Below are 19232 nucleotides of genomic sequence, written 5' to 3'. Positions count from 1 at the left end.
CAGGAGGATTGCATCAAGCATCCACGTGGAATCTAAGCCCCCTCTTGACATAGATGTGGAATGGACACAACCAAGCCAAGGTCCACAGGATGGAGGAATACAGTAAGGATTAGAGTGGACTTAATGATATTCTATTCATGAACTATTGTGGTTAATAATCAAGAAAATGTGGCATTGGTGTGGAAAAAGTGGCCATGGTGGCTGCTGGGTGCGGGGAATGGGAGGAAGAGATGAGATGTTGAGGCATTTTCGGGACTTGGAGTTGTCCTGAGTGGTGCTGCAGGGACAATTGTCAGACATTGTATGTCCTCCCGTGGCCCACTGGATGGAACGTGGGAGAGTGTAGGCTATGGTGTGGACCACAGGCCATGGGGTGCAGCGATGCCCAGAGATGTACTCACCAGATGCAATGGATGTGTCATGATGATGGGGGAGAGTGTTATTGTGGGGGAAGTGGTGGAGTGGGGGTGGTAGGGGTGAATGGGACCGCATATTTTTTGAATGTAATATTTTTTTAAAAATGAATAAATAAAATAAAATATAAAAAATTTTAATGGGCTGAGAACTACAATTAAAAGACAGTGATTGTCAAAATGAAATTTAAAAATAATAAGCTGTTTGTAAATATGCATTTTGATTACAAAGACAGAGAGATTGAAAGTAAATAAATGTGAAAAGATACACTATGCAAAAAGTAAGCCTAAGAAGGCTGGAGTGACTAAGTTAACATCAGAAAAAAAGAGATTTCAAAATAACAGTATCACTAGGGATGAAGAGGGATGCTTCATAATGATAAAAGAATCAGTTAACTAGGGAGCCACAACAATCATAAATAAGTATTTCCCAAAAATAAAGACTCAAATAAAGCAAAATCTGACATAATGAATAGTCCTCCAATTCATAATTGAAAATTATAAGACCTTTCACTAGTAATTGACAGAACAACTAGTTAAAAAATCAGCAAAGGGTATAGCTCAAGTGGTTAAGAACCTGCTTCCCATGTACTGGGGATCAAACCCAAATCTCCTAAAAACAAACAAGACAAACAAATATCAACTCTCATTGGGGAGGAGATGTAGCTCAGTGGTTGAGCACCTGCTTCCCATATACAAGGTCCTTGGTTCAACCCCTGACACTGCCTAAAAAAAAAAAATCAGCAAAGACACAGAAGATCTGAACAGTATATCAACTACCTTGACTCAAAATGCACAAAAAAAGAACAGAGTACACACTCTCTTCTCAAGTGCACACAATGCATTTACCAAGACAGACTTTTACTTGAATCAAAAAACAAATCTGAAAATTTTTTAAATTTGAAATTACAGAGTATGGTCCCTGACCACAGTGCTACAATGTAATAATTTTAGAAATAAAAACCAATAAAATAACCAGGAAAACAAAAAACAAACAAATATATATAATGAGACACTTCTGAATAATCATTATACCAAGAAGATATCACAGGAGAAATTTAAAAAATATATTTTGATCTTAATTATAACAAATGTATATCATATTACATGTTTTGGGATACTGATAAAGTAGTCTTTAGCAATAAAGAGCTTTAAATGTCTATTTTAGAAAAGAAGAAATGCCGCAATCAATGATCTAAGATTCTACCTTATGAAACTAGAAAAAGTAAAGCAAATAAAATCCTAGGGAAGAAAATAATAAAGGTAAGAGCATAAATAAATTAAATAGAAAACAGGAGACTAATAGAGAAAGCTAACAAAACCAAAAGTGGATAGCTTGAGAATATCAACAAAATTAATAAATCTGTGGTTGGAAGGATAAAGAATTAACAAAAATTACCAATATCTGGGATGAGAAAGGAGACACTGCTACAGATTTCACAGGCATTAAAAAGAAAATAAGGGAATATTATATACAACTTTGGGCCAATACATTTAACAACCTAGAGAAAATGGACAAAAAAGATCAAAAGTGACCAAGAAGAAACAGAAAACTTTAACAGCACTATAATGACAAGAGAAATTCATTTTTAATTAAAGACTTTTCCATATAGAAAATTTCAGGCCCATAAGGAATAAATAATACCAAGCCTATAAAAACTTTTTCAGAAAACAAAAAAGAGAACACTTTTCAATTAATTTTATGAAGGCCATGTTACCTCGATTTCAAATACAGACAAAGCTATCACTTGAAGGGAAAATACGAAACAATATTGATCAATATACATGCAAAATCATTTTAAAAGATTGAATCCAATAATATTAAAAAATTTAATATATCATTATCCCAGGAAAATAATGTTAGTTTAACAAACAAAAATCAATCAATAAAATTTACCACATGTGAAAAGCCCCATGGTTATTTTAATAGATGTGGAAAAATCATTTGGCAAAATTAAACACACATTCATTATAAAAACTCTCAGCAAATGAAGCAAAAGGGAATTTCCCCACGTTGATGCAGGGCATCTACTAAAAACCTACAATTAGCATCATACTCAGCAGTGAAAGGCTCAATGCTTTCTACCTAAGATCCCAAACATGGGTGTCTTCTCCACAGGTGTCTTCTCTCCTTACATGTATTTAACCTTGATACATGTCAGTGAACCTAGTCAGTAAAATAAGGCAATAAAGAGAAATAAAATACATACTGATTTAGAAATAAAATTATTGTTATTTTGAGGTGACGTTACCATGTACGCTACAAACTCTAAAGAAACTATTTTTAAAAATGCACTACAAAAACTAAGAAGTAAATTTAGCAAAGTGGTAGGAGATAAGGTCAATATAGAAAACTCAAATGCATTTCTACATATAAGTCTTGGGCAAAATAATTTTTTAGAGGGTCAGAGGGCAAATATATCAGACTTGTAGGCCATGTGGTCTCTCTCTTAAAAGGTCTCAACTCCACTTTTGCCATAGGCAATGTGTAAATCAATGGCATGGTTGTGTTCCAGTAAAACTTTACTTACAAAAACAGGTGTCTTGCCTTTGGGCCATAGTTTGCTGACCACTGCTGGGTATTAGAAACAAAAAATTCAAACATGAAATTTTAAAAGCAACTACATATACAGTAACACACACACAAAAATAAATGGGAATACATTTTAAAAAGTATGTAAGACCTGTTCCCAGAAAACTACAAAGTATTGCAAAAGGAAATTTAAAATTACCTATATAAATGAAGAGAAATGCCCTGGACATGGATATTATTAAGATGTCAAATCTCACCAAATTAATTTACAGATTCAAAGAAATCATGGCCCCAAAATCCTAAAAGCCTTACTATGAAGTTACAGTAATCAAGACACCATGGTGTTGATGTAATGACAAATATATAAATCCATGGAACAGATTAGATAGTAAAAAATTAGATCACAGCTTATATAGTCAACTGATTTTTGACAAAGGAAGAAGTCTTTTCAACAAATGGTGCTGAAACACCATTAACTTTAACTCTTAAAAATATATAAAAATTAACTCAACATGGATCACAGACTTACATAAAAAGACTAAAATGATTAAACTTCTAGAGGGAAACATAAGAGACCAACTGTAATAATGGGGTTGGTAAAGGTATCTTAAAACAACCAATTATAGAAGAAAACAATAAAATGGACCTCATCAAGATTACCTTGAGACAAATTAAGGAAACAAAAAAATAAGCTACAGATTGAGAGAAAATTTTTGCAAATCACCTATTTGACAAAGGGGTTTATGTCCAAAATATTATTAAAAATTCTTATACTTCAATAATAATAACCCAATTAACAAAAATGGGCAAGAGATTTGAACAGACACTTCACCAAAGAAGATATACAGATGGCAGATAAGCACATGAAAACATATCATCACTTATCATCAGAGAAATGCAAAATAAATTGATCACAATGAGATACACTTTACACACAATGTAATGATTAATGCTAAAAAGACTGTCAACACCAGTTTTAGCAAGGATATGAAGCAAATGAACTCTCATATATTGCGAGTTTGAAGGCAAAATGTTGCAGCTCCTTTGGAAAACAGTACAGTGGTATCTTATGACAAACTTACCATACTTCCCAGCAAGTCAACTCCTAGTTATTTAGTGAGAAGTGAAATCATAATCGCACAAAGAAGCATATTCAAACGTTCATTTCAGCATTATTCATAATAGATTAAAACTGGAAGTAAGCCAAATGTCCATCAAATGGTGAATGAATAAAAAAATTATAATATCTCTACAATATGAAAAGGAATGACACATCAATACACACAGCAACATGGATGAATTGCAAAAATATTATGCTAAGTGAAAGAAAGACTTAAAGTTTACCAGCTCTATAAATTCATTTATACAAACCTCAGGAAAAGGCAAAATGATAACGAAGCTAAGCAAAAAATTTGCTGCCTAGGATCGGGATTAGCCGAGAGGACCAACCAGAAATGGACAAGAGGATAGCTTTCCCGGTAAACAAACTATTCTACATTGTAACTGTGGTGTTGATTACAGAATTTATACACATCTCTGAATTTTTATATGTAACATGGTAATAAAAGAATACTTTTTAAAAATTTAGAAACAGATTAGAAAAGTAAAAAGAAAAAACAAATCAAAATAATGATAAGGATACCCATCTGTGGGATTGCTGGGAAGATAAAATAAGACAAATAAGAAAAATCAGCTAACACAAGGATGCTCCTTAAAGGATATTAATGTTCGTTTTTACTTGCTATGAGGACACAATGAATAATTATTTTCCAGGAAATACATTTGCATGGGTTTGTTACTATAGTCTTACATTTCTGCCACTGGAGAGGTTACCAAGATGCTCTGAGGCTCCTTGTGTTTTTCATCAAGTAAATAAACATAAAATACTCTTCTGCATGTCTCTTTAGGGATTTTATCCTGTTTGTCTCCTAACTGGGCTCCCTGCTTCTACACTCAATATATCCTCAAGAAAGCAACCAGAACGTTCCTTCTTTAAACGTAAGTCTGATCATGTCATTTTTCTGCTTGAAACTCTCCCAGTGGCGTTCCCTCTCACTGGAATAAAACTCCAAATCCTTATAATAGTAGATAAGGCCTTACATAATTAGTGCTCCATTATATTCCTGACCTCATCTCATTCTACGAGAGCCACATGCACCTGTTTGTTTTCCCTTAAAGATGCCAAGCACATTCTACCTCAGGGCCTTGACACTTGCTCTCTGTCCAGGATGCTCTACTCCCAGATAGCTCCCTTTTATTACTTCTTTCAGGTCGTTGTTCAAGTATTGACTGAAAATCGAAGGCTTCCATTCTATTTAAGTAAACTCTTTATCTTCTATGTCCATTCTTTACCTTGCTTTTTTTTTTAATTCTTCACATAACACCATATGACATGTATTTACTTATTTGCTTGATAATCAAACATCCTCCACTATAATGTAAGCTCTAGGAGGGGAGGAACTTTGGCTTTTATATTTATTGCTATTATCTCTAGAGCTGGGGTTCTTAGCCTTTTTTTCATGGACCCCTTTGCCGGTTAGTTGAAAACCACAGACCCCTTACTAAAGCCACATTATACTGTGTATTAGTTAATAAATATATCACACCTACACTAGCATGTCCCCACAAGAGTAGAGTTTTTTTGAAATTTTCAGTTCAAGATCATGGACCTCCTGAAATCTTTCCGTGGACCCCTTGGGGGTTTGTGGACTCCTGGTTAAGCATCTCTGCTCTAGTGCTATGACAGTGCTGGAACACAGTAGGTATTTATTAAATATTTGCTGAATAAATGAACTGTCACATTGTTATTTCCATCCTTTTCTACATATTTTCAATCCCCATGGATTTTCAAATGTACAGAGCTGAGTTATTACTATATAATTGGAATATATTGATGAATATTGTTTTATAGATTCACCATTTGTGAGTTACTCTTACTAACAGACATCAAAAGTTAAAATAGAAAGGTCAGTCCTCTGAAAGCATTGTGAAGTGTTTCTCATGCTTCTTATTATTTTCATATTGCCTCCTTGTAAAAGATGCTCTCATATCACTTATGTGTAGAGGATAAAGAAAACATTAGGTTCCTTTCAATATCATGAATGTACCCTTTAAAAATTGATGCAACAAAAAGAGTCACAGATTCACTGGTGCTTCTGACAACAATGCAAGCAGATAAAGAAGAACACATAGCGAATGGACACAAAGAGCAAACAAAGGGGGTGGGGGTAGGGGAAGGGGAGAGGAAAAAAATTTAAAATCTTAAAAATTAAAAAAGAAACTGATTAACTTATATGTAGGATATTGGATGATGACAGAACAAACCATGTAACTAAATATTAGAAGATTTTCCTATTAGTTTTTCTGTGTTTTTATAATGATGAAATATAGACCAACAAATAACACATTCTTACCTTACTTTTAATTTGGCATATCTTTGAAGTAAGCGAATATATGAAAATTTCTGCCTCAAACACTTGTAACCTTATATTGTGATAAGTGATATAATTATTTAGTGTGGAATTCATGTCTAAAAGACTTCTCAGTAACATTTTCCTTCTAAATTGAATTTATTTAAACTAAACATCAGCTATGATCCTCTAAAAATTCTATATCATTTTTCTCCTGTGACAGTAGCATGACAAAGTAATCTTTCTGAAGCCAAATGTAGTGATTTCATCAAAGCATAAAATAAGTATCATGACTCTGTCTTCTTTATCCACCTACATTCCTATTCATTTATCTTTCAGTCAACCTACCTATCAATCAATCAATATATCTATCAACAACTCATTAACATTCACATTGTATGTATAATTTATTGAAATACAGTACATATTACTTTTGGGTTTACTGAAACTCAACTTTCATATGGATTTCTTAACTCTTCATACATCTAAGATATAACGGATAGTCAAAATTCAACAGAAGGCAGTAGCATTAGAAAAATGAAACAGGAAACCTGAGAAACTCTTTAAATGGAAATTAAAAACTATAGTAAGCTAGGAGGCCTGAGGTCTCTCCTCTGTACAATACTCAATTTCTTATCATTTTAATTTCACTATCAGTTGAAAAAGACGTAATGTTTCCCTCAGTATGACAGATAAAATGAGTAATCTGCCCTCAGCTTACACAATTAACTTCCAATACATCTGTACACCGGTAAAGTAAAACCAACTAATCTATACCTGGATTTCTTTTCATTTTGGCATTTCTGACAGCATTCTTAAGAACTTTCTACTAATTAAGAGTGTGGTTAAGTTAGTACCTACATAAAACTCCAGTAATTATTATTCTCTTCAACACCTATTAACCTTACCTGAATTTGCCAAATCTAAGACTAACAATATTTTCTTCCTTGTTGCAACGTCTCTTCCCTCCACTCCCCTTTTTATTAGCACTACCACCTGGGGACTTAGGGAATTGATTTTGAACCTCTGTTTAATCCTCACCCTAATTAGGTGAAGCAGCTGAGTAACCAGACACCTCTATCTCCCTCCCTCAGAGGCAAGAATCCAGACCGTTCCCAATTCAAGAAGGAAGGAATGATCTAATTGGCAATTCAAATGTGATCTGATTCCACAGGCCCAGTGTTATTGCTATCTGAGTAAAACTGCACATGTATCTTTAAATAACATTAAATAGGCTTTGGTACAGTTGCAATGAGTCAGGTTTTCCTAATCTGAGGTTTTCTTACATCCAAAATAGTGAGGGCCTTTTTACTGGTACTCCATTCCACTTAAGGATATTTGAAGCATTCCACATAGAATAGTTCAAGTTACATGCAATTAGCAGAGCGCTTCCTATATTTCAAATTATCTCCCAAAGCTTTAAGATGTGCCTCATAAGCAAAAGTGTGTGTTAATTTGAATTAATCACTCACCTTCATTGCACAAAACCTTGAATTAAATTTTCTTTCCTTACCCGTCTTCCCAAAATATCTTGTCTTCAGACTTAAAAATGGAATCTTCTATATTTTTATTGCAAGTAAAAAGTAATGTAAATACCTACTTCCCATCATTTTTATTCTAGTTTCATTATCGGGGTAGTGCTGCTACCTTAAGTAAATAACAATGGAAGCCAAAAATAGATTTCACGAGTTCTGGAAGAAAAATATGAGCAGCTTTTTCTTTGTCATTCTCATGTTTGTTAAGAAAGATGAATATCAAAAAGGCCCCTACGAATTTCTATTCCAAGGTGGGAAAAGATCATTACAAGATAACCTACAGTGGCAACCTAATTAGTCTAACTTAAAACCTGCATTTATATCTATATGCATAACTTCCTCATTTAAATATTTCTTTATAATTCAATTTAATCATAATAGAAATGTAAAGAAGCTTTGTGTAGCCAAAGGAGATATATGTATAGATCTTTGTGAAAATGAAGCATTTACATGAACAGGACAAATGCCAGAAGGATTCAGTTCAGATTTTCCACAAACTGGCTCTATCTTAAAACTCTAGTTTCCTTCTCTGGATATAGGAGTGTTGCCTTTTTCTGAGTTCCTCGTAGACTCTTCCTATCAATCAAAAAGCAAGTAGTTTCCATCATGTAGAGCAGAAGCAAAAAAAGTTATGCATTAGCCATAGTCCTTTAAGAAAAAACTGGCATTAGGATATGTGGTAATGTATGGTTTGGAGCAGACCAGGTGAAGGGCCTGTGTGGAAGGAGACCAGTGAGTATGGTGACTTTGCAAGATGATATGCAGGAAAGGACTGTGGTGGTTAGGTACCCTGGAGTGGCTATAAGGCATGCTGTGCAGGTAGGAAAGGAAAAAGGAGTGAAGAGAAATAATGCTTACTGAAATCTAGGAAGGTTGCTGAGCCTGGCCATTATGTATGTATGTATTTTAAAGCTTATAAAAAACCCCAGCCAAACTGAGTAATTCATGGCATGAGAAATCCAATTCTACCTCTTTCTACAACCATGACTTAAGAAGGGAATTCAAATTAAAGAGACTGGAGTTGGTGTCTGTTGTATAAGGCAAATGAGAAAGATAAAGGCAGACCCTGAATGTCCAGAACATGGGAAGGATCAACATACAAAATTAAAAATAAATATATATACACACACATACATGCATATATACATTCATACAATATGAAGAAACAGATAGAAAATAGCTTTTAGAATCTATAGTCCCAGATTAGCTAAACAGCTCCAAGCAAATGGTACCCCATGGTTATGACACTTATCCCTGGACAAGGACCAGTCACATCTAGGTGTGTGCAATATAGTAGTCAGATGAAAGGCAAGTGCTAGACAGAGGCAGAGTTATCCTCAGGAGGTGGTGGCAACAGATTGTGACAAAGGGATCAAGTTTTCCTATAATAACAATTAGACTCTACTAGCTGTATGCTTATTAGGCAAATATAAGGACAATATAATATTGTTTTTAAATCGATGGTACTGTGGTTGGTGTGGATTGGATTTTCTGTAAGTTATTCATTCTATTTATATTCTAATCTCCAAAACATATATATTGATTGGCATTCTAAAACTAGTCATGATCTGGGCTAATCTGGAAGAGAGGATACAGCACATTCATTTCAAAGAAGTATTATTAAAAAAGATTTATTTAAAATATGATGTGAATCTGTACTGTATAAAAACAGAAAGGAGAGGGCTATGATGCTTTATGAGACTGGACATCACATAGGATCAAACTCTTAATTTCCCAGAAACCTAAGGAAGCTGACATAACTGAGTGACTATGTCTTTGGATGGATATCAAAAGGCACCAAGCTTTGCCATCAAGCATACGCTATTGGAAGGTCAAAATTAGTCCAATAATAAATAAATAAGTCATTTTTAAAAAAAGAATGCTTATTTTAAGGCCTCCCAGCTTCAAAGGAGCTCCTGCCCTTCTAACCTGCCGCCACCGATACACTCTGACCTCTGAAGTGGTGGTTCTCACACTGTCCTGCATGTCAGAATCAAGTGATGCACTCATTAAAATGCAAATTCCCAGGAAGTCCCAGGAATATGCATTTTAAATAAAGCATCCTGGGTGATTCTAATGCAGATGGTTTCTTGGATCATAATCTAAAGAGCACTTGCACCTGAATGTGCAAAAGATTTCTAACTAGCAACAGAAGACCTATCTCAAATTCATGAAAGGAGAGACACTGAGATAAAACTAACCACATCTAGGAATCTAAGGTCAGAGGAAATTCAGGTCTTCATATTAAACGTACATCTTTACAAACCTATTTATGTAAAGTTGGCAGTATAAATGGGCATTTCCGAAAAAGCTGGGTCTAAAAACGTGTTAATTCTTTGTAAACAGATAAGTACTTCAAATTCTAGGGAAGTGAAGATACCTAGAGCAAATTCCTATGAAATCCCAGTCTTAGGTTTCAAAAAAATTAAAAATCCAAAGAATCACAATTTGTGTCAAATATGATCAGACAGTACCAACTATCAGACCTAAAAAATCATTTTAACATGTGTGACACTAAAGAGCATGAACCTATACACTTACTCAGACAAATTTGTACTTGCATTTGGAATTTAGAATATGTATTCTCAAAAAAGAATGGCTCATGCAAATCTATGCAGGTTTCAAAATCAGCCACATTTTTGTAACTCAAGAGTACAGACTGTTTGCTATGAAAATGGATCGGTCCTCCGGAATGATGTCAAAATCTCTCTCTCATTATTACTCAACACTCTCAGACATTAGGCATTAATATTAAAATGCCTACAGAGCTGAAACACAAATTTGGCACCAGAGGTTGCAAATTTGTTTTTTATTTAATGCAATAGAATTTAGAAGTCTCTAAGAAAGTCTGCTGTTTTCAAGAGCCATAGGCCTGCCCCAAAATGTCACAGGAGGTTAGTACTTCTCAGAACGCCCCCGTTCCTCATCAAGAGGACAGCACCTGTGAATCCACCCTCAAAAGATTTCTACATGTATCATACTTCAAAGAAATATAACTCTCCCAAACCTTGAGCAAGTCCGCACCTGTCTGTAGGAACAGTGTACCTTGAAAATCCAGGAATATGATTGAGGTTTTTGCTGGGTTATCACAAAAAGAAAACGGAAGACTGCCAGCTTGTTACAGTAAAACGTCCTGAAAATGCTGCTCAGGGTATTTTTGACATTTATCTGTGGTAAAGTTTTGCATAAACTAAAGCCAATTTAGAGGCCTTTGGGATGAGTTTTTAAAGAATTGCATGCAGAAAGGTGTAAAATGAGAGGATTTCCAGGTGACTCTTGGTGTATCTATAGATGAGCATTTACAGATAATGACAAGAAGATACTTAGACTCCCCAGCCTCAGAAATGTAAGAAACGTGGTGTGCTTTGAGGGTGGTCGCAAAGTTCCTGAAGGGGCTCACTGAGAATCTTTGCTCAAAGCTCATAGCTTGCACTGGTCAGAAGGCTGAGAGTATAACTGAGAATTCATTTACTATCTTCTGGTCAGTGTTAGAATACTGGAAACACATCACTAATAATTAATCTTTTTTCTCAAGAAACAATTTTATCACTTTCAGGATTTCATAAATATTTAGTATTAATCCTTTTGTATGCACATTCTAGTGGCTTAACAAAAGATAACTAAGAGCATAATCGTACCTGGATACTTCTCCCAAATGAATTTAATAGAAACAGCTAAAGAACCATCCTTCTCTCAGCAGCCAATGAGTAAAATATACAATACATTTGAATTAATGTTTTTTATTATTAATAACACTCATGATTCCGTAATAAAACAACTAAGAGAGAAAAATGTTTAGGCTGAGATTATATGGTAGTTTAAACAAAAGGGTAGGGATTGGAGAAAGAATTTCAGTACTAGACATTCTTCATAAAATCAGCATTTACCAAGCAGTGGGCAGTATCAAAGAGATCCAGGACCCTTAAACAGTGTCTGCATCGTAATGTTCAGCCGAGGTAAAGTACTACTGTTGCCCCAGCTACAAAGTGAGGAAACAGGGAGAAAGCCCAGCCAGCCAAGGTATTTCAAGCAAAATATTTCTAAGTTATTCCTTCTTTTTTAATTTATGAAAGGTCAGCACATTATACATATAAATAACAAGCTATCAAACTAGGAAAAGCAGTTCTTCATCTGGCCTGGTTGGGGCATATCATGCTACTATTTTCTGCAAGAAGTAAAGAAATGATCAACAAATGTATTACAAGAGAAATCTTTAGCAAGGTTCAGGAGAGCCATCCGGAAGACACAAGAGAACTTACAAGAAGAACCCTGTTGGAAGAAGCCCAACAAATAGCAGATTATTGCAAATCAGCTTGCAAACATTGCTAAGGTTATTTCAATTCCTGAAACCAGCACTCAGAAAGGAAAAAATGTGACATATAAGTTTCAAATACATTCAAAATTTGCTTCTTCATGATCTATTATATTTTCAGCAGCTAACGTACTAATGTCCAATTTTCCTGACATCTCAAATTGATAAACTGTGAAACAAGTCAATAAAAATATTAATATATTTGCTATTTTTTAAATTAATATATTCATCAGACATGTATTAAGGACAACTGATAATCGCCTCCAATTCTTAAAAACTTTTCTATGGGTGAGAGAAACAGAATCTTCAGACATGGGTCCTTATGTTTGTGGTTAACTCTAATATTTTAAAAGAAATAACAGGTATCTCATTTTTTAACAATGTTTCTTAATTAAGTCATAATAATTTGCCATTGTCAAGGTTTTATAAGTGACTGGATCCTTAAGAGAATGGCTTAAAAAAAGCAATTGAAAAAGTATGTTACACGGTTAAAAATGAATGTCATATTAATAGCACAATAAACTTGCATGTGTTCTGCATAATTGAATTTTCCAGGAAATCTTTGACTAAATAAAGAAATCAATGCAGTAACAGTCCAGAGCAAGATAATGATGATGATGATGGTGGTAGTGGTGGTGGTTGTGGTGATTTATCTATGGAACTCTTTTGAATTTGCACAAATTTTCCCAATAATTTTTATGCAGTTTGAATATAATGCCATGTAGTTCCACAGTTCAGTGGTACATACTTTTATAGCTTTTTAAAAATTGTACTCAGAGCATGTTAAAAGCTTTAAATATCCAATCCAGTGGTTATTATATTCCTCTTGCTAATCTTCTAAATTTCCAGTTTCTATCACATACTAAACTAATAAATAATTCCAGTAAGAATTTTTATGTTATCTAGCTGACAATTCCACTCCTGAGACATCTCAAGTTTCTACTTTACTCAAGTTGCAGTCTGAGTCATTACTATTGTAACAATTCTCCTTCCACAAGACCATCCTCTAGTTTACTCTTTTTTTTTCTGATCGCATTTTAATGTTTTAGAGTCTCATAATAAACATTTCTTTTCCTGGTGTTATTTCCTATATGATGTCTTCTGTAATCTTCTTATGCCACATTAATTTTTTTTTACTCCTCAATGCTTTCATAGCATTGCATTCATAGCACTTACATACTGAATATAGGTAATTATGTACTGTGTATCTTCCCTGCTAGACTGTTAATTCATCGAAAGTAAGGAATGCTTTATCAAAAGAAAAACAAAAAGCAAATGAAACACCCTAAAATGAAATTATTTGGCATTTTAGTCACTCATTTTATTTCAAGTCATAACAATGAAATTTGCATGACAATTATTAATCGATGCCCTGTACTCAAGCAATGAAAATTAAAATATGTAAGTGCAGAAACAGTATCATTCCCTATAGCAACTTATATCATAAAATAATGAGGAAGGAACACAAAATTACCAGAACCTATGAATATACAATTATAGGCCTGACTTAGGGGCTGAATAAATAGAGATAAATAATATGTCCTGACATTGGAAAGCTCAAATTTGCAAAGATGTTAATTCTCTGCAAATTAAGTTATAAATTCCATGCTTAGTCTTAACTGAAACAGAATTTTTAATGGAATTTATCAAAACTGATTTGAAAATTGATATTGAAAAGAAAACTTATATGATTTTAACAAGAACAAAAGGAAATTTTGACAACCATAATATACTATAAAGTGAAACCAGAATAATACGGTACAGGAGCAGAAAAAACAAAAGAGACCACAGAACAGAACTGAATCAATTCCCGATAAATTTGAGAAGCTATATTAAGATAAAGATATCATTCAAATCAGTAACTAAAGGAAGACTGTTTAAATAGGTGGGAATAGAATAATTGGTTATGAATTTTTTAATGTTAAGGAAAATTCGACCCTCCACTCAAACAAAGAAATTAATTATAGAAGAAAGGATTGACAAGTTACATGTAAAAACAAAATAACCTTTAAAGAAAAAAATGGAATATTTCCTAAATCATCAGATAGGGAAGGCCTTCTATCTAACACAGACCTAAAAAGCTATAAAAGGAATGACTTGCCATTTTTTATTACATATAGATTAAAAACCTTTGAATGATGAAATATACCATGAAGAAAGAAGGAAGGAAGAAAGGAAGGGAGGAAGGGAGGGAGGCAGAGAGGGAGGAGGGGAGGAACTGACAAAATGTTGAGAGAAACTACGTTAGAAGGTACTAATACCCAAATCACCCAAATTATATAGGATTTTATAGGAACATTGTGGTGGTTTGACACAGTATCTATCTCAGAAAAGCATGTTCTTAAAGTTAGTTAATTCCTGTGGATGTGGACCCATTTATATAGGGTCTTGCAATGAGACTGCTGAAAGGTGTGACCTACCTCATTCAGGATGGGTCCTAATCCTCTTACTGGAAACCTATATAAGAGTGCAAAATTCAGAAGAGAGAGAGAAAGCCATGGAAGCAAGAAGGGAAAGACCAGCAGATGACACCACATGCCCTGTCATGTTACTGAGGAGCCAAGCGTCACAGGCAGTTGGCAGGAAGAAAGCATCATTTGATGATGCCTTGATTTGAACATTTTCACTACCTTAAAATGATAAGCTTATAAATGAATAAATTCCCATTATTAAAAGCCAACCTATTTATGGTATATTGCTTTCAGCCTAGCAAACTAAAATAAATACATAAAATGAAAAATACCTTTGCCTATAATCTAGGGCTTTTTTTTCATTTTTTAAATTAAACTTTTCATTTTGAGATGATTATAGATTCATGCACAATTATAAGAAATAGTACTCTTCACCCAGTTTCTGTCAATGGTAACATCTTACAAAACTATAGCACTACATGAGCTCCAGAACTCTAACTTTGAGGCCATAGGGTACAGAACATGCCCATCACCACAAGGATTTCTCATTTGTCCTTTTATGGTTTTACCCCTATCCATCCTGCCTGTTTCCCTTTCTTAACCCCCTGGCTACCATTAATCTGCCCTCCACTTCTATAATTTTGTCATTTCAGGAATGTGGTATAAATGGAATCATGCTCAGGAACCTTTTGGGACTGACCTTTTTCTTCTAACCTAGTTCTCTAGAGGTTCACCCAGATGTTGTATATATCACTTGTTCTTTCCTTTTTATCACTGAGGATATATTTATATATATATCCTCAGTATATATATATATACTGAGTATAGATGTATGGAAGTTTTTTTAACCATTCAGTTTTAGGCTATTATGGATAAAGCTGCTGTGAACACTTGTGTACAGCCTTTTGTGTTCACATAGGGTTCATTTCCCTGGGATAAATATCCAGAAGTGCAATTGCTGTATCATACGATAGTTGCACGGTTACTTTATTATGAAACTGGCAAACTTTTCCAAAGGGAGCTGTTCTATTAAATTTTCTTTTTGATTTTTTTTGAATCAGGAAATATGTCACAGAAAAAATACAAATGAAAAATGTTCATAAAAGTATGCACAATTTCATTTAACCAGTACTGCAGGAAATTCAAAAAATATTATTTTATTATTAGACTGCAAATATTTGAAAGATTTATACTATTCAGTGTAATGGAGGATTTGACTGAAAAGAACCCTCTCATACTTGGTTGATGTTGGGTTAAACTGGTAAAGGCTTTGGGAATATAATTCGCAGTATTTAATAAAACTCATACTTTTAAAACATCTTTGAATTAAAAAATTTTTAAGGAAACAATCTTATTTTAAAAACCACATTTGCACAACAAAAGACTGCTCAAGGATACCCCCTACAGTCTTGATTATAATAGTGAAACACTCGAAACAATAGAATAAAGAACTTTATCTCTCTCAGAGAACCGAACACTTTCGTATTCATGTAGGAAAAAAAAATTCAACTGTGGGGAAATGGAAATAAAAATGGCTGAATAGATAAACACCAAATACTAATAATTTTACCTCTGAGGTAAAGCGATGATGGAATGGAAAGAACTGAAAGATTTTCACAATGTATTTCTATTTTGTTTTAATATTTTATAATTATAATGTATTCATATTATTTATATGCTTAAAAAACAACCGTAAAGAGATACCCACAGCTTGTTTACTTAGTTATCAAAAAACAGTACAACGAAAGTTTAAAGTTTGAAAATTAATAATTCAACCATTAGTTCATTCAACAAATGTATACTGAGCACAATCCTGTACCAAAGATTAGGTTAGGCCGTTATAATAGAAGGATAAGACAAAAGCCCTGTTCTCAAGATCATCCAAGAGTCATCAAGAACCCCGAAAAATAAGTGGTCCTGCTACAAGGTGACAACTGTTACAGCACAGGTCTGCAAGATGTGTTAAAGAACATCTGACTCACTGGGAGGACAGATAAGGCTATGTTGCAGAGTGCCAGTGAACGAAATGCTATGAAATGAATAGAAATATCCCCTGTAAGCAAGAAGAACAGGGGTTGAGAGGAATTTCAAGCAATGGGCAAAGTTAATCTAACTTGAGGTCATGGACTCTGCTTGGAGATGAATCCCACCACTCCATGGGCATATGAGAAGCTTGATGAGGTCACTCATAAAAATCTCAGCACACTTCCTGGCATATAAGTATTTAATAAATATTAGCTGTTCTTTTACTTATTATCTTCTAAAAAGCCTAACAGAATGCGATATGCCTCAGTAAACTGAAAGGTTGATATGGATTGAAAAGCAAGACTATGCTGTATTTACTCAAATACAATAAAATATGAATAGCCCTAAATACCATAAGTGCAGGCATTTTCCTGAAAAAAAAACTCATTTTTTATGTTTTAATCACATGCTACTATGAAAATTATTTCATGATCAGTAAAACAAAGTAGAAATGACAATGAAATTATTTATTTCAAACTTTTAAGACTTCCAAAATGAGAATTGAAAGCAATTTCCTATTTTCAACCATTAAAATTAAATAAAATATTCTTTTTAAAAATAACTTTTATCACCTTGAATCAGATTAGTCAAAAGATCCCTCCCTCTCCCTTTTCATCTGGCTTCTGTCTTTAGGACGTAGTTACTTATTTACTTTCTCACCATCATTTTTCAAACCTATAGAATTTACAAGAATGACCGTTTCAAATTCTTAGTTCTTCTATGTTGCCTGGTTCTTTTGTTAAATAAATAATATTACTACTGAGAAGCTATACAGTGCTCTGGTTAAAAGCATGAGCTCTGGAATGATACTACCTGAATCAGACCACCTGGTCCTGGAATTACTAGTAATTTTTAGTCATGCTACACAAGCTCTCTGAGCCTCAGATTCTCACTTCTAAAGTAGGAATGGGATTATTAATTATATATATATAATAATAATATATATATTAAAATATATATATATATATAAAAAACAGAACAGTGTCTGGCACCTTGCAAGTGTTTAACAATTTTTAGCTTATGATATTGTAGTTCTCCAACCTTTCTTTGTACTAGTCTTCACTTGCCTCTCTCCTTTGTCTGCTTCTCCCTCAGTGCAATATTACATTTGGTAGTCTCTTACTGGTTTTCTGGGCACTCTAAATGCCTATGTCAAAATAATCTTTCTGTCAGACCTAATACATTCATCCGTCTTCATATCTTACTGCAAAGCAAAATCTACCTCTTAAACAATATCTCCACACATCACTATCTTGGCATGTCTTGCCCACCCTGATTTTCTCAATGTTTCCCTGAAAAGATGGTACCATAGTATGGAAGAACCCTCATTTACTCTTGTTGGAAGTGAACCCTGGTTCTCATTAAACAAGTACATTCAATGCATACGATTTCACTAGAAATTTCCTTGTTAATAAATCGCCCTTAGCTTTACCATTCAGTTAGTAGGCAAATTTGAGCCTGAAATTCTACATGCCTGGTTAGAAAGAGACATTGATACAGCGTTCACTCACCAAGTAAAAGAAAAAATTAGTAGTAGTTCTGTCTTCTTTAAGGACAGTGAGGAATGCAATGGTCAGGAATAATTTTCTAATAGTAAGCACCTGAAATTCCTTCTTTACCCCTTTTTTTACATGCTTTCTCCTCTAAATTACTTCTTTATAGAAACCATTCTCTGTAACCTGATTCCAAACTTTGGCTTTGCTTCTATCAAAGTAATTATCAGGCCACCTAAATTTAAATTCATTAGTTTTGATTGTAGAATGCTACAGGGAGTGATATGCTTTTTAATATTAGGAAGAGAATTGAAATTTGAATACACAGGACATAAAAGTAGTTCCAGGCCCTATGTTTGAGACAACATATATTACCTTAAGACAAGTTCTGTATTCACAGCTGGAGAGACACATCTAATTGGCCTAATACAATTATTATAGGAGAAAATATTATAAATAATGATAACTAAGTAAAGAGAATGACCATCTCCTAATCTTATAAAAGCATAATGAAGTTGAGCTGAACTTTGGTGAAAAAAAGTGTAAAATGTGAGTACATTTTACTAGTTACTCTCAAATTTGAGTAAGTAGATTGGGTTTATGATCAACATAGTTTCATTTAAATGACTATTGAAATTAATAACTGATTTCATTATAAACATCTAATTATGAAAATAACACCAATAATATAATTACTGTGACTAAAGCCTCCTGCTACGGGATCGCTATATATTTTGTGCAGAACAGTTTTATTCTGTGGAATGTTTATCTGTCCTGCAGCATAAGTTTTTCATAATCAATCACATTCAAAAACACATTAAAAAAAGATATACTAGTATTTTCAAGAAAAAAATTGCTGATGCTTGAAGGTATGTTCCATCAAAAATTAAATATGGCACAATGGCCATTTTGTAGAGTTCATTAATGAAATCAGGAGGAGATTCTTAATCTCTAGTGTTAAATTGAATGTGCTGTGAAAATTGATCAAGCTTCTCTTGATTCGGAAATATCCTATGGCTACTATTGATCAAGAGTTTGGGATGCTGATTATGATTCATATCCAAACTCAAAGTGTGAGATAGGAATTGTTTTAAAAGGCT

At 33.7% G+C, this 19232-nt stretch overlaps 1 protein-coding gene across 3 annotated transcripts in view; it reads right to left on the bottom strand.

Moving 5' to 3' along the window:
- TRHDE (thyrotropin releasing hormone degrading enzyme) overlaps positions 1-19232 on the bottom strand; it is a 391431-nt gene that overhangs the window by 72324 nt on the left and 299875 nt on the right. The window lies entirely within an intron of this gene.

The sequence above is a fragment of the Dasypus novemcinctus genome, chromosome 12, assembly GCF_030445035.2.
Source record: "Dasypus novemcinctus isolate mDasNov1 chromosome 12, mDasNov1.1.hap2, whole genome shotgun sequence".
NCBI lineage: Eukaryota > Metazoa > Chordata > Mammalia > Cingulata > Dasypodidae > Dasypus > Dasypus novemcinctus.
The sequence above is the reverse complement of the archived record's forward strand: the minus strand, read 5'-3'. Positions and strand labels throughout refer to the sequence as shown.